Here is a 12,742-nt window from a genome sequence, read left to right as displayed (position 1 = left end):
TGGTTTGACTCCTGGCTGCTCCACTTCTGATCCAGCTGCCTGAATTGCTTGGGAAGGTAGCAGAGGATGGTCCAAGTGATTGGTCCCTTGCACTCATGTGGGAGAATCAGAAACTTCTGGTTCCTGGCTTCAGTCCAGCCCAGTCCTGGCTGTTGTAGCCATCTGGGAGAGTGAATCAGAGGATGGAAGACTTTCTCTCTCTCTCTCTCTCTAACTCTTTCAAATAAATAAGTAAATTTTTAAAAATCTTCACAACAATCCAATGAGGTATAAATATTTGTCACCAATCAACAGGTTAATAAGTTGAATTACAAAACTTCTAAGTGATAGTGGTAAACTTGAACCTAGAGCCATTCAACTCCAAAGAGTGCCCATTCAGACACTATACTACATTTTCATATTCATTTGACTTTATAATCGATATGTGATTTCAGGTATACATTTTTTAAAAGATTTATTTATTTGAAAAGCAGAGATATAGAGCAGAGAGAAAAAGACAGTTAGAGATCTTCCATCAATTGGTTCACTCCCCAAATGGCCGCAACGGCTGGGGTGTGCCAGGCCGAAGCAAGGAACCTAAGGCTTCTTCTGGTTCTCCCATGTGGGTGCAGGGGCCCAAGTACTTGGGCCTTCTTCCACTGCTTTCCCAGGCACATTAGCAGGGAGCTGGATGGAAAGTGGAGCAACCTGGACTCAAAACAGGTTCAATATGGGATGCCAACACTGCAGGCAGAGTTTGCCACAGCGCTAGTCCCCCAGGTATAAATTTTTTAAATTAAGATTTTTACAATAGCACTACGTTTACGTGATTAAAAAGTCAATAGTGGTCCAAGAAGAATCCTAAACTGAGAACAATAAGCATACCCAGTATTTAGATCATGATTTCAAGCATTAAACAAAACTAAGATTCCTTAGAGAAAATGGGTATTTGAAGGACTAAGGCAAGAAATGTTTAAGATGAGCCTGAAACATCTCATTATATCAGAAAGAAAGAAAATAATCAAATGACAATGGGGAGATTCAGAGGAACAAAGCGGCCAGCTTGAAGAGGTTTCTACTGGCTAACCTTGGGAACAATAGGGCATTAAAACAGTGTGAAATCACTAGGTTCATACTGATTCAGTTTTTTTAAAAGGAGAGAAGGAAAAGTTTTTCCCATAGCATAACACCAACTAATTAACAAAGAAACATTATTAAAACTAGAAAACAACATTTGGCATGTATCATTTGATAGATTTAGTCAAAAAGCATCAGTATATAATGGTACTTCAAAAGTTTGTGAAAAACAGAAATAAAAGACAAGTTTATTTTCTGTGCAAAAATTTTGAAGCTTATGAGGTTATTCATGGTGGACATTTTCCACAAATATTTTGCAGAACATTCATATATATTTACAGAGAGATGGGGAGGGAAGGGTGAAAGGGATTAGAGACAGTGGGAGGATGCTAAAAAACAAATATGGCAAAATGTTAACTTGGGCCATCTTCTACTGCTTTCTCAGGCCATAGCAGAGAGCTGGATTGGAAGTGGAGCAGCCAGGACTCGAACCAGCACCCATATGGGATGCCTGCACTGCAGGTGGCAGTTTTACCCCCATGCCACAGTGACATCCCCAAAAATTGCCATTTGTGACAACAGATGGAACTGGAAATGATTATGTTAAGTGAAATAAGTCAGACACAGAAAGGCAAATACGACATGAGATCAACTTTAATATAATCTAGAGAAGCGGTATGGTATGGAGTTATAGATGAAATAGATGGACCATGTGTTGATAATTATGGAAACTGTTACATAATGAAAAGATTTTAAACAGTCAATTATATATTTTTAAAATAAAAAATCTTACTCCCACTCTTACCATCTTCATATTTCCTGCAAACTCATCCCAACAGGTAACTGTTTTATTAGTTGCTTTCTAGTTTCATTACAAAACATACTGAAATACAAATATACATATATTCTTATTTTTCCACTCTTCTTCCAAAAGGTAACAAACCAAACACATTGATGTCATTTTGTTTCCTTCTTCCCACCACTTTCATGTATTCTGGACATCTCTCCATACCATTCATAGAGCTCTACGTGTGTGTGTGCATGTGTGTGTGCGTGGGTGAGTGTGTTTGTGTTTGGGGGGGGGGGGAAGAGAGAGAGAGAGAGAGAGAGAGAGAGAGAAAGTTCATAATTTATTCAACCAGTCCCTTACCACCGGAATCTTATTTTGAATCTTGCAATCCTCCAACAATACTACAATAAACACCTTGTATAATTCTATCATTTTTGACCTGTGCAGATTTTCCTCTAGGGCAGATTACCAGAGGGGATTTGATGAGTCAAAGATCTGCTTTCTCCCACTGATATATGAGAGTGCTTATTTCCTCACAGCCTCGGCAACACAATATATTATTGAACTTGTGTGGGTTTTTATCCATCTGATAAATGAAAAATTTTGTCTCAGTATTTTTTCATTTGCATTTTTTTTTACTCCTGGGCAATATAATTGCTATTTCCACAACCTTTCATACTAGAGGATCAGTATTATCTCCTAACTTATAAGTGCCCACTTATGTCTCTGACTTGCTTTCCGCCTTACCTCTTCCAGAATTCTCTATTCCTTCAGTACCTTTAATATCTCCTCTGCTCTATTTCCGTTCAAGTATTTACCTTCATTTTGTGGCAAGATGTTACAATCCAACAATATGGTATAAAAGGCAAACCATGAAAAGCATGTCTTCATAATCTGAATCTGAACACTGCCCACCCTTAGAATAAACCACCATCCTCACCTTCTTAATGTATTCCTTCAGCCACATTCAAGGCATACAGAAGCATACATGGATACATTCCTTTCTACAGATAGATTCAAGTGGCAACATACTGTTCAGTTAGGGTAATACCAGCTGCTGTAGTAACTTAACCCAAAATCTCAGTGGTTTCACACAACGAAAGTTTATTTATGCACTCACGTGGCCGTCTGATGGTCAGTGGGCAGATTCCCTGTGGACTTCAGGGGCACAAGTTCTGCCATAGTCTAGTATCTCAGTGTTCACTTCAGCATCACATTCACCAGGGTGGCTGCAGGAGGAATGAAAGGAAAAGATGAACTGTTTCTTAATGACCTGGCCCAAAGTCACCAGATCACTCAGCAAATATGCCCCTGGAAGTAACAGTCTTTTCAGATGTAAGAAAGCCTGGGAAATTTAGTAACTGGCTTGATACTTAAAAATATGGAAGCATAACATAAATCTTTGGCACTATTTGTCTCTTAAATGTATATTCTTTATACTGCTTTACTCCGTGTTGTGTTTGTTTGTTTTTTTTATCTTTGAGATGTTTCCAATAATTCATATAGAGCTGATCCATTTTAAAACCTTTTTCAATGGAGCTGGTGTTGTGGCATAGTGGATTTAAGCTGCTGCTTGCGACACCAGCATACCACATGACTGTCAGTTTGAGTCCTGGCTGCTCTGCTTCCAATCCAGCTCCCTGCTAAAGTGCCTGGGAAAACAGCAGAGGATGGTCCAAGTGCTTGGGCCCCTGCACCCACGTGAGAGACTTGTATGAAGCTCCTGGGTTCTGGCTTCGGTCTGACCCAGCCCTGGCCATTGTGGCTATTTGGAAAGTGAATCAACAGATGGAAGATTTCTCTCTCTCTCCCCCCTTAACTCTACCTTTCAAATAAATAAAATAAATCTGTAAAAAATGCTTTTTAACAGCTGCATAATACAGGCATTTCTAGCTGAACTAGACTTTCACCTAATCTATAAGATTGCAGTAAATACAGATAATTTTGCTAGAGACAGTTCTAAAGTACTTCATTTTCTGCAAAAATCAGGCTATGATGAAAAATCCTACTGGAGAATTAGCATGAAGAAAGAAGACTGAAGACCAGGAAATGATCCAGATACTCTTCTACTAACCCTCTCAGCCTTGGGGACAGTCCTGCAGCTGATATTAGCTTTGTCCTCCTCTTTTTGCTTGAAGTCAATGAATTAGTAGAGTTGGAATGCTTTCCCCTAAGCCAATCTGTTCATGTACACAGTAGACTAGAAGGGCTGGGGAACTTCAAAACAAACCAAAAATATTAACGCTCTCAAACTCTTAACCAATGACTGATGGAAGTCTTGTGAAACTATTCCAGTTTCTGAGTAACTACTTTAAAAAAAAAAGATTTAATTTATTTGAGAGGCAGAGTTATGGAGAGAGGAAGAGATATATATAGAGAGAGGTTTTCCATCCACTGGTTCACTCCCAAATGGCTCCAATGACTGGAGCGGGGCTGTCTGAAGCCAGGAGCCAGGAGCTTTTTCCAGGTCTCCCATGTGGGAGCAGGGGCCCAAGCACTTGGGCCATCCTCCGATGCTCTCCCAGGCCATTAGCAGAGAGCTGAATCAGAAGAGGAGCAGCTAGGACATCAATCAGCACAAATGTGGGATGCCAGCGCCACAGGTGGAGGCTTAACCTACTAATGCCACAGTGCCGACCCCTCCTAAGTAACATTTTAACACATTTTCCTCTGTTTTGCAGAACTCACGAACAAGCGTCCTTAATTTGATACTATATCTTTTTATTGACTGCTATTTACCTATTCTTTTCTGACATGCCCAATCCTCTAAGTTTCTAGAGATCAACTTCCAAATAAATGTCTTATACTCAAATACCCATGTATGTCCCAAGGTCTGTACTAGGAGACCTAGACAGACATTAGATCACTCCTCTTTCAGCTTCACCCTGCAGGCTCCTCACCAATAAGAGCTGGTTGTAGGCTGCTAGACACCATTTAGTCTGTAGTAATGGGCAAACAAAAAACAAAAACAAAACTTAAGTAACTGTTACTTGATATAAAGATATTAGCATGTTGAGGAACACAACAGGCCAGAATCTCCATGACATCTGTGTTATAATGACAACACTTCTCTACTTAGGAATTATATACAGAATTATATGATAATCTCTTGGTACAGTGCTCTCCTAGTGGACACTGACCTTGTTTCCACTTTTGGGATTTATAGACAATGCTGCCAAGACTCTCTTGTGTATAGAATGTTTACAAGCAATTTCAAGAACTGCTAATTGCTTTCTTAAGGTTTTGCCAACTTAGACCCTTAGCAATGTATAAGAATGCCTTTTTATCCTCACCCCTGACCTTGTGACCAAAATTTTCACCACTGCCCATATGAAAAGTGAAAAACAATATTTCAGAAGAGACTTTTGGAAGAAAAATTGAGTATCATTATATATTTATTTCCTTTATTTCATAAACTGTATGTTTATATTTTTATCATATTGTTGGTATTCCTCTTTTACTGTCTTATAGACAATCCTTATATACTAAAGTATCTTTTATCTGAGAAACAGAACTATAAATACATATCTACAGTTTTTAGTTGGCCTTTTCACTATGCTTATAGTATTCTTTTAACCATGGAATTTTTTTCTTTGATTTTTATTTAATGAAATTAACCTTTTTCATTATGATTTTTAAAGAAATATCTATTTGAAAGAATGACAAAGAGAAACAGACACACACACCCACACATACACACACATAGAGTGAGAAATTTATCTTCCTCCTCCGCCTTGCGGCGCCGGCACACCGGGTTCTAGTCCCGGTCGGGGCACCGATCCTGTCCCGGTTGCCCCTCTTCCAGGCCAGCTCTCTGCTGTGGCCAGGGAGTGCAGTGGAGGATGGCCCAAGTGTTTGGGCTCTGCACTCCATGGGAGACCAGGATAAGCACCTGGCTCCTGCCATCGGAACAGCGCGGTGCGCCGGCCGCAGCGCACTACCGCGGCGGCCATTGGAGGGTGAACCAACGGCAAAAGGAAGACCTTTCTCTCTCTCTCTCACTGTCCACTCTGCCTGTCAAAAAAAAAAAAAAAAAAAAATTTATCTTCCACCTACTGGTTCACTTCCCAAAGGACCACAACAGTCAGGGCTGGGCCAGGCCAACACCAGGAATTCAGAACTCCATCTGGGTCTCCCACAAGGAAAGAGCCCAGGTACTTGTGACATCATCTGCCACTTTCCCAGGCCCAGTCAGCTAGGTTGGAAGCAGAACAGCTGGCATTCAAATGCAATCCCAAATGCTGGCTTAACCTGCTGGGCCACTACACTGAATCCCTCCATTATGACTTTTGAGGTCTACGTCTTACTTAGAAAGAACTTCTCACGTGTGGAATAGAAAAACAATTCTCCCAGCATTTAACCCTAGCACTTTTCTGCTTTAGTTTACAGTCTTAAGCGTTTTATCTATCTGAAACTCTTGGTAATGTCTAAGAATCTAACATTTTGGGGTATACTGATAATTAGTCAGTTGTCAAACCATCACTTATTATGGAATGATTCACTTTTCTCTCCTTGATTCAAAAGATCACTGTAAGACCCCTGCTAAAAGTAAATATTAAAATAATTTTAGCAAGGGTTAAAAAGTTTGGCTGCTGACAGTAGCCATTCCTTAAGATAACTGTGTCTCCACCTGCCTACAGAATAACCTTGGGGAACTGCCTTGTGAAACTGCTCTATGTAACTGTCTCACGCGATAACACTTGCAGGAGTCCGGAAAAGAGTTGCAATAAGGTTCTGTGACCATTGTATAAACTTACCCCTTCCCTCACTAAAATCGCAACAAGAGTTTGCCCTTCAAAACAGCTAATCACCAAACGCCCCACATACATATGTTAATCAGGTGGCTATTGTCTTTAAAAACTGCTGTAACCCCTGCTCTGGGCTCTCTCGATCTCTGGACTGCCTGAGGTGCTGGGGAGCCCGATTGCGCAAATGTATTAATAAATAGCCTCTTGCTTTTGCATCTACTGGGCTGGAGTTTTGGGTCTTTGGGCGACCACCCGAGTGCGTTGGATTCCCAGATTTGGGGTCCTTCAATCACCTTTACTGTATGCTAAATTTTCATATGTATTTGAGTCTGCTTTTGTACTTTCTGTTCAATCAATTGATCTGTCTATTCATATATTCCTAATATACTATTTAAATCAACAGAGCTTTATATTATCTTAATATCTGAATGGGACAATCTCTCTTCATCATGCTACTTTTTTAGAATTTCCCCAGTTATTTTGGCTTATTTTTTCATATAGAGTCACCTTGACTAATTTGTTGGGAAAAAAGAAATCCAACATTAACCCCCCCAAAAAATCTATATATGTTTCTGCTATCTTCTTTAGCTTAATCTTTTTCTGTTCTTACTGAGTTCTAATTCCTTCCTTTTCACACTAAAACTTAAATCTCTTGAAAGTTTGATTCTGCTCCCATTAAACAAAAATTAATCAAGAATATATGAACTGGCTAGCGACGCAGCTCACTTGGCTAATCCTCCACCTGCGGCACCAGCACCCTGGGTTCTAGTCCCAGTTGGAGCGCCAGATTCTGTCCTGGTTGCTCCTCTTCCAGTCCAGCTCTCTGCTGTGGCCCGGGGAAGGCAGTGGAGGATGGCCCAAGTGCTTGGGCCCTGCAACTGCATGGGAGACCAGGAGGAGGCACCTGTCTCCTGGCTTCGGATTGACCCAGCACGCTGGCTGCAGCGTGTCGGCCATAGTGGCTGTTTGGGGGTAAACCAGTGGAAAAAGGAAGACCTTTCTCTCTCTCACTGTCTAACTCTGCCAGCCAAAAAAAAAAGAAAAAAGAAAAAAAAAAAAAAAAGAATATACGAACTGCTAAATCCAGTATGCTTTTTCAGATATCTCATGCCTCCTTAATGTTCCAGACGCTGTTAACTATTTCCTCCTATTTAAATTCTCTCTGTTCTTTGTTTCTATTCTGCTCATTTAGATACTGAGCATCCCTCTCTCATTACTTTTCCACCCCCCCCCCCCCCACAGAGAAAGTCATTCGGTCGGAAACATCCTGAATCCAAGTATCTGTTTTTGTTTTGCTACCTTCTCCTAAGGTCAATTACCACTAAATATATAATTTTGAGTTCTTATTAATTAACTGAAAATGGTAGGTATGAAATAGATACTTTTGAATAAATGAATGAGCAACAATTCCAGATTTCCAAATTCCTGCTAAAAATTTCTCCAGGGATGCCTCTTAATCATCACATCAGCACATAAAGTAACTGCGTAGATAGGAAATAAGTTCACTGAGTCCCATACTGTTGAAACAGTATTTGGAACATTTATATGTTTTTTTCTGGACATCATGCATAGAGGCCATGACAAATTTGAGTGTACCCAAAGAAGGAACACAGGACAGTGAATGACATCAAAGTTAGATGATAAGAGGACACACTAAATCAAATTATGATGTTTAGTCTTCAGAACATATGATTAAGAGGGGCTTTGGTGCAATGGGTTGAGTCACCACTTGGGATGCTCACATCTCTTATCATAGTGCTGGTTCAAGTCCTGGCTTCCAATCCAGCACTCTCGATGCATCCTGGGAGAAGGCAGAAGCTGGCTCATGTGCTTGGGCCCTTGCCACTCATGTGAAGTTCTTGGCTCCCAGCATAAGCCTGGGCTCACCCAAACTGCTATGAAGATTTGGGAAATGAACCAGCAGATGGAAGATTTTTCTTTGTTAGTTTTTCTCTTTTCTTTTAAAAGATTTTATTTATTTACTTGAAAGTCAGAGTTACACAGAGCGAGGAGAGGCAGAGAGAGAGAGAGAGGTCTTCCATTTAATGGTTCACTCCCCAATTGGCCGCAACGGCCAGAGTTGCGCCAATCCGAAGCCAGGAGCCAGGAGCTTCTTCTGGGTCTCCCACGCGGGTGCAGGGGCCCAAGGACTTGGGCCATATTCCACTGCTTTCCCAGGCCATAGTAGAGAGCTGGATTGGAAGTGGAGCAGCAGGGTCTCAAACTGACGCCCATTTGGGATGCTGGCGCTTCAGGCCAGGGTGTTAACCTGCTGTACCACAGCGCCAGCCCCAACTCTGACTTTCAAGTAGATGAAAATAAATAAACTTTTTAAAAAAGAATATATGGTTAATAAAAGATATAATATCAAGTATCTGAAGAAAGATGGGAGTGTTGGTAGGAGGAAAGACTTTATAGCATTTTCAGTAACTTCACAGAACAGAAGCAGGACAGTGAAGTTACAGAGTAACAAATATGAAGATCAATTACCAATAATGAATAATCAGATTCTTAAAGTGGTGTGTTTCCTCTCACTAACCTCCAGGAATTTTGATTTTCTTTTCTGTAAAACAAGGACAGTTACTATGCACAGTTATTTATAGGCATTAGAAAGGATAACTACACAAGTTATTCCACATAGTGCCTGGCATAGAATAGACAGTTAAGGAATATTAAGTCTCTGAAAACAAGTTGACTATCTTTGAGAATGATGTGAATTCATCTTTGAGACTGATGCAAATTATTCTCTGCTTAAGGTTTTTCTTTTTTTGTTCTAAAACCAAACTCATCACATTTTACTCTAAACTGGCCCTATCAGTGCTATTTTCTTATAAGCTCCACATCTTACTCCTTTTTACTTCCTCTCATTCTCCAACTCCAGTCAGTCACCATGTGTTCCCCAATCCGGTGAGCTGGTTCTTTCATATTCTTTCAAACTTATCCTATTCTTATGCTATTATCATAATTAAGGTTGTTAATGGCTTAGCTCTAACCTGTAGCAGCACCCCCTGATTAAGTCTCCTACTATCTGACCCCAGCCTGTTCATCTTTTCAGATCAAACTTACTAACATCTCATTTCCATTCTTAAAAGTTGATGGCTTACAATGTTGACAGAATGAAGAACAAAAAAGTCTAAACAAGGAAAAATTCTTTGTATTATCATTTGTCTTTAGATACCTAGTTTTGTTTTTTACTACCCCTATGCCAAAATTATTCTCCTTATTTAAACGCTGTGTATTTTTGAAATGCATATACATTACCTGTTGTTACTAAGTGATGCTTTCTTTTTGTGTCTACCCATATTTCAGTCTAGCTTAAGTAGTACCTCTTCCTTGGGCTTCAATCATTATAGAAAGAAGAGACTCCCAAAACACTTTGAATGTATGTGATACTGTCTGAATCATTCCTTCAGAATTTTTTTTTCCTGTTTGGTAGTCAACTATGTTCTAGAATCTGTTTAAACATTTTATGAATATTATTTCATTTATAGTTTAGTATTATTATCCCTGTTTCTAAGGTACACAAACTGAATCCAATTAAATAACTTGCATCAAGTTTAATTCTTTGCCATTAGCAGTAGTGATTCCTATCCATAGAATGCTGTAATGAGTTTATTAGGAAATATGACAAGGGTTACTAAACCATAAAATACTATTGTTAAAATGGCTATCATTCACTTTCTTTTAATGCATAGGACATTCTGTTGTTCATTGTAGTAAATGAATCAACTGAAAATTTTACAAAGCATATTGGGAGACTTTAACACTTGCATGTAGTATGCTTTTAAATATTTAAATATAAGTTGAATGCATAAAAATGTAATCATAACAAGAAACTATACTGTATCCACACATTATAGGATACTATTTAGCAATAAAAAGGAATGAAGTACTTATTCATGCTAAAACATCCTCACAAGCATTTGTGCTAAAGTAAATGAACGCTGCAACAAAAGACCAGGTAATCTATAATTTCATACATGAAATGTCCAGAATAAACAAATCCACACAGTCAGAAAGTAAATTTGAGGTCACTGGAGGTTTAGAGGTTGAGGGGAAATGGAAAATGAGTGATTCTGAGTAAGAAATTTTTTTCTGTGGTAGTAAAAATGTTCTAAAACTGATGGTGATGATTCAAAACTATGACACCATAAATTTAAATGGCTTAATTCTATGTGATTTGTATCTCAGTGATGCTGTTTTTTAAAAAATGGAATTATAATTTACTGTTTGTAAAGAGTTTTAATTTTAAGTTATATGGAGATTATAAAATATCTAGAATACACTTTATTTTAATCTTTGACAGAAATATTTCTTTTAAAATTATCTATTTTTATTTATTTGAAAGGCAGAAAGACAGTGTTTCATTCTCCAAATGACTGCAATGGCCAATTTGGGTATCCCATGTGTATGCCACAGACTCAAGTACTCGAGCCATCACCTGTTGGCTCCTAGGTTATATACGGCAGGAAGCTAGAATCAGAAGCTGCATCAGGACTCAAACTCAGGACTCCAATAGGGGATGTGGGCATTCCAACTGATACTGCAAATGCCCAACCTAACAATAATATTTCTAACATACTTAAGGATAAAATCAAATAAAATTGTGGTTTTCAAAATTGCTTTTTATGAGTAGACAAAAGAAATCTTTCTTGGAAACCAACAAAGCAAAAATAATCTGGAGCTATTTTGGTGGATGAAGAGTAGAAGAATTCACTCTTTCCACTCACACTATCATCTTTCCTTTAAAATTTGGCATCTAAAGAACGACCATAGAACTTGGGAAAAAACAGGTTGGAAGTTATAGCAAAAAGCAACATAGTGAATAAACATTAAAAAAAAATTACGCAAGTTGAATTGTTTGGTATCTGGCAGGCTATCTAGTAATAACAGCTTAGAGTTGACTTACAGTAGTGAAGATAAAAATGTTTGAATTCTACTTAATAAGTTTGAATTCTGCTTCTGTAATTAGATTTAAGGTATGTTGTTTACAAGCACAAATTATTGTCAAGTCAAGATCTACCTATAATTTATGTGGATTTCCACCCTTATTGCAAGTATTAGGCATTTTTATATTCTGTTTATAGCAACAAAAATCATATAAACATATAAATCATATAAACATTCCCAAATTCAAAAGCTCTAGTTCCACAATATTAGAAGAGCTGCTTTCTTAGTTCAATGCTGCTTACTCAGTAAGAAAAAGTGGGCAGTTTCAACTCATTTCTACTTACATAACAACCTACTCTTCTACATGGATGGCTTATTAGCACCTAAAATTTTTACATCATTATTATATAGATGTGATACACTATACTATACGACATCAGATTTATACCAAAAAAAAGAGTTGATCATTTGTATCAAAATATTTTAATACATTTAATGGTAAAGTGGAATAAAACTGTGGTTTTCAAAACTGGTTTTTCAAGGGTGGACAAAACAAATCATTTTGAAGCACAGTAAAGCAAAATAATCTTCCCAGCTTCCCCATTTCAACTTAAAACTCTAGAACCCCACTGATAGACAGCTCTCTAAATGCAAATTGCTCCTCTTTACACTCCTAGCTCCCGACCAAGGCATAATCTTTCCCCCTTTAGAAATGAATTTTCAGATGTTCTCCTTCCTGGTAGCTCTTTTCCACAGCTACCCAACTTCTCTGGAGTCAGGTCTGCTTCTCCCTTCTTTTTTATTTACTGCATTAGAATAGTTCTCAGGTGCTACTTCTATTACATTATTTCTCTCTTAAAATTCTTACAATTATTCTTTATGATTCGAATTCTTCTCAGTCTCTGTGTGTTGGTTAATCTTATCTGTCAACTTGAGTGTGTCATATGGTACACAGATATTTGGTAAAATATTATTATTTTTGGGAAGGTATTTTTGCATGAGATTGACATTTAAAATCACAGGCTGAATAAAGCTGGTACTGTGGTTGGGTCCCATCCAACCAGCTGGTCCTCTGCAGAACAAAAGGCTGACTTTCTCCAGAGTTAGAGAATTATCCTTCCTAAAGGCCTTTAAGCGTTGACATCAGCTCTTGCTGGTTTTACAGCAACTTCTAATCTTTGGATTTGAACTGGGACATTGGTTCTACAGATTTTCAATTTATTAGGCTTCATAATCACATGATAAATATATTTATCCC

The 12,742-nt window shown here is 38.4% G+C and overlaps 1 long non-coding RNA gene across 1 annotated transcript in view; it reads right to left on the bottom strand.

Moving 5' to 3' along the window:
- The window catches only part of LOC133748552 (uncharacterized), a 232,065-nt gene that overhangs the window by 98,988 nt on the left and 120,335 nt on the right, over nt 1-12,742 (bottom strand). The window contains exon 3 of the long non-coding RNA XR_009864466.1: nt 2,967-3,075. This is a non-coding gene — a long non-coding RNA (uncharacterized LOC133748552). The remainder of the gene's footprint in view (nt 1-2,966; nt 3,076-12,742) is intronic.

This window comes from Lepus europaeus, chromosome 19 (assembly GCF_033115175.1).
Source record: "Lepus europaeus isolate LE1 chromosome 19, mLepTim1.pri, whole genome shotgun sequence".
Classification (NCBI taxonomy): domain Eukaryota; kingdom Metazoa; phylum Chordata; class Mammalia; order Lagomorpha; family Leporidae; genus Lepus; species Lepus europaeus.
This window is presented reverse-complemented; position numbering and strand designations above follow the sequence as displayed.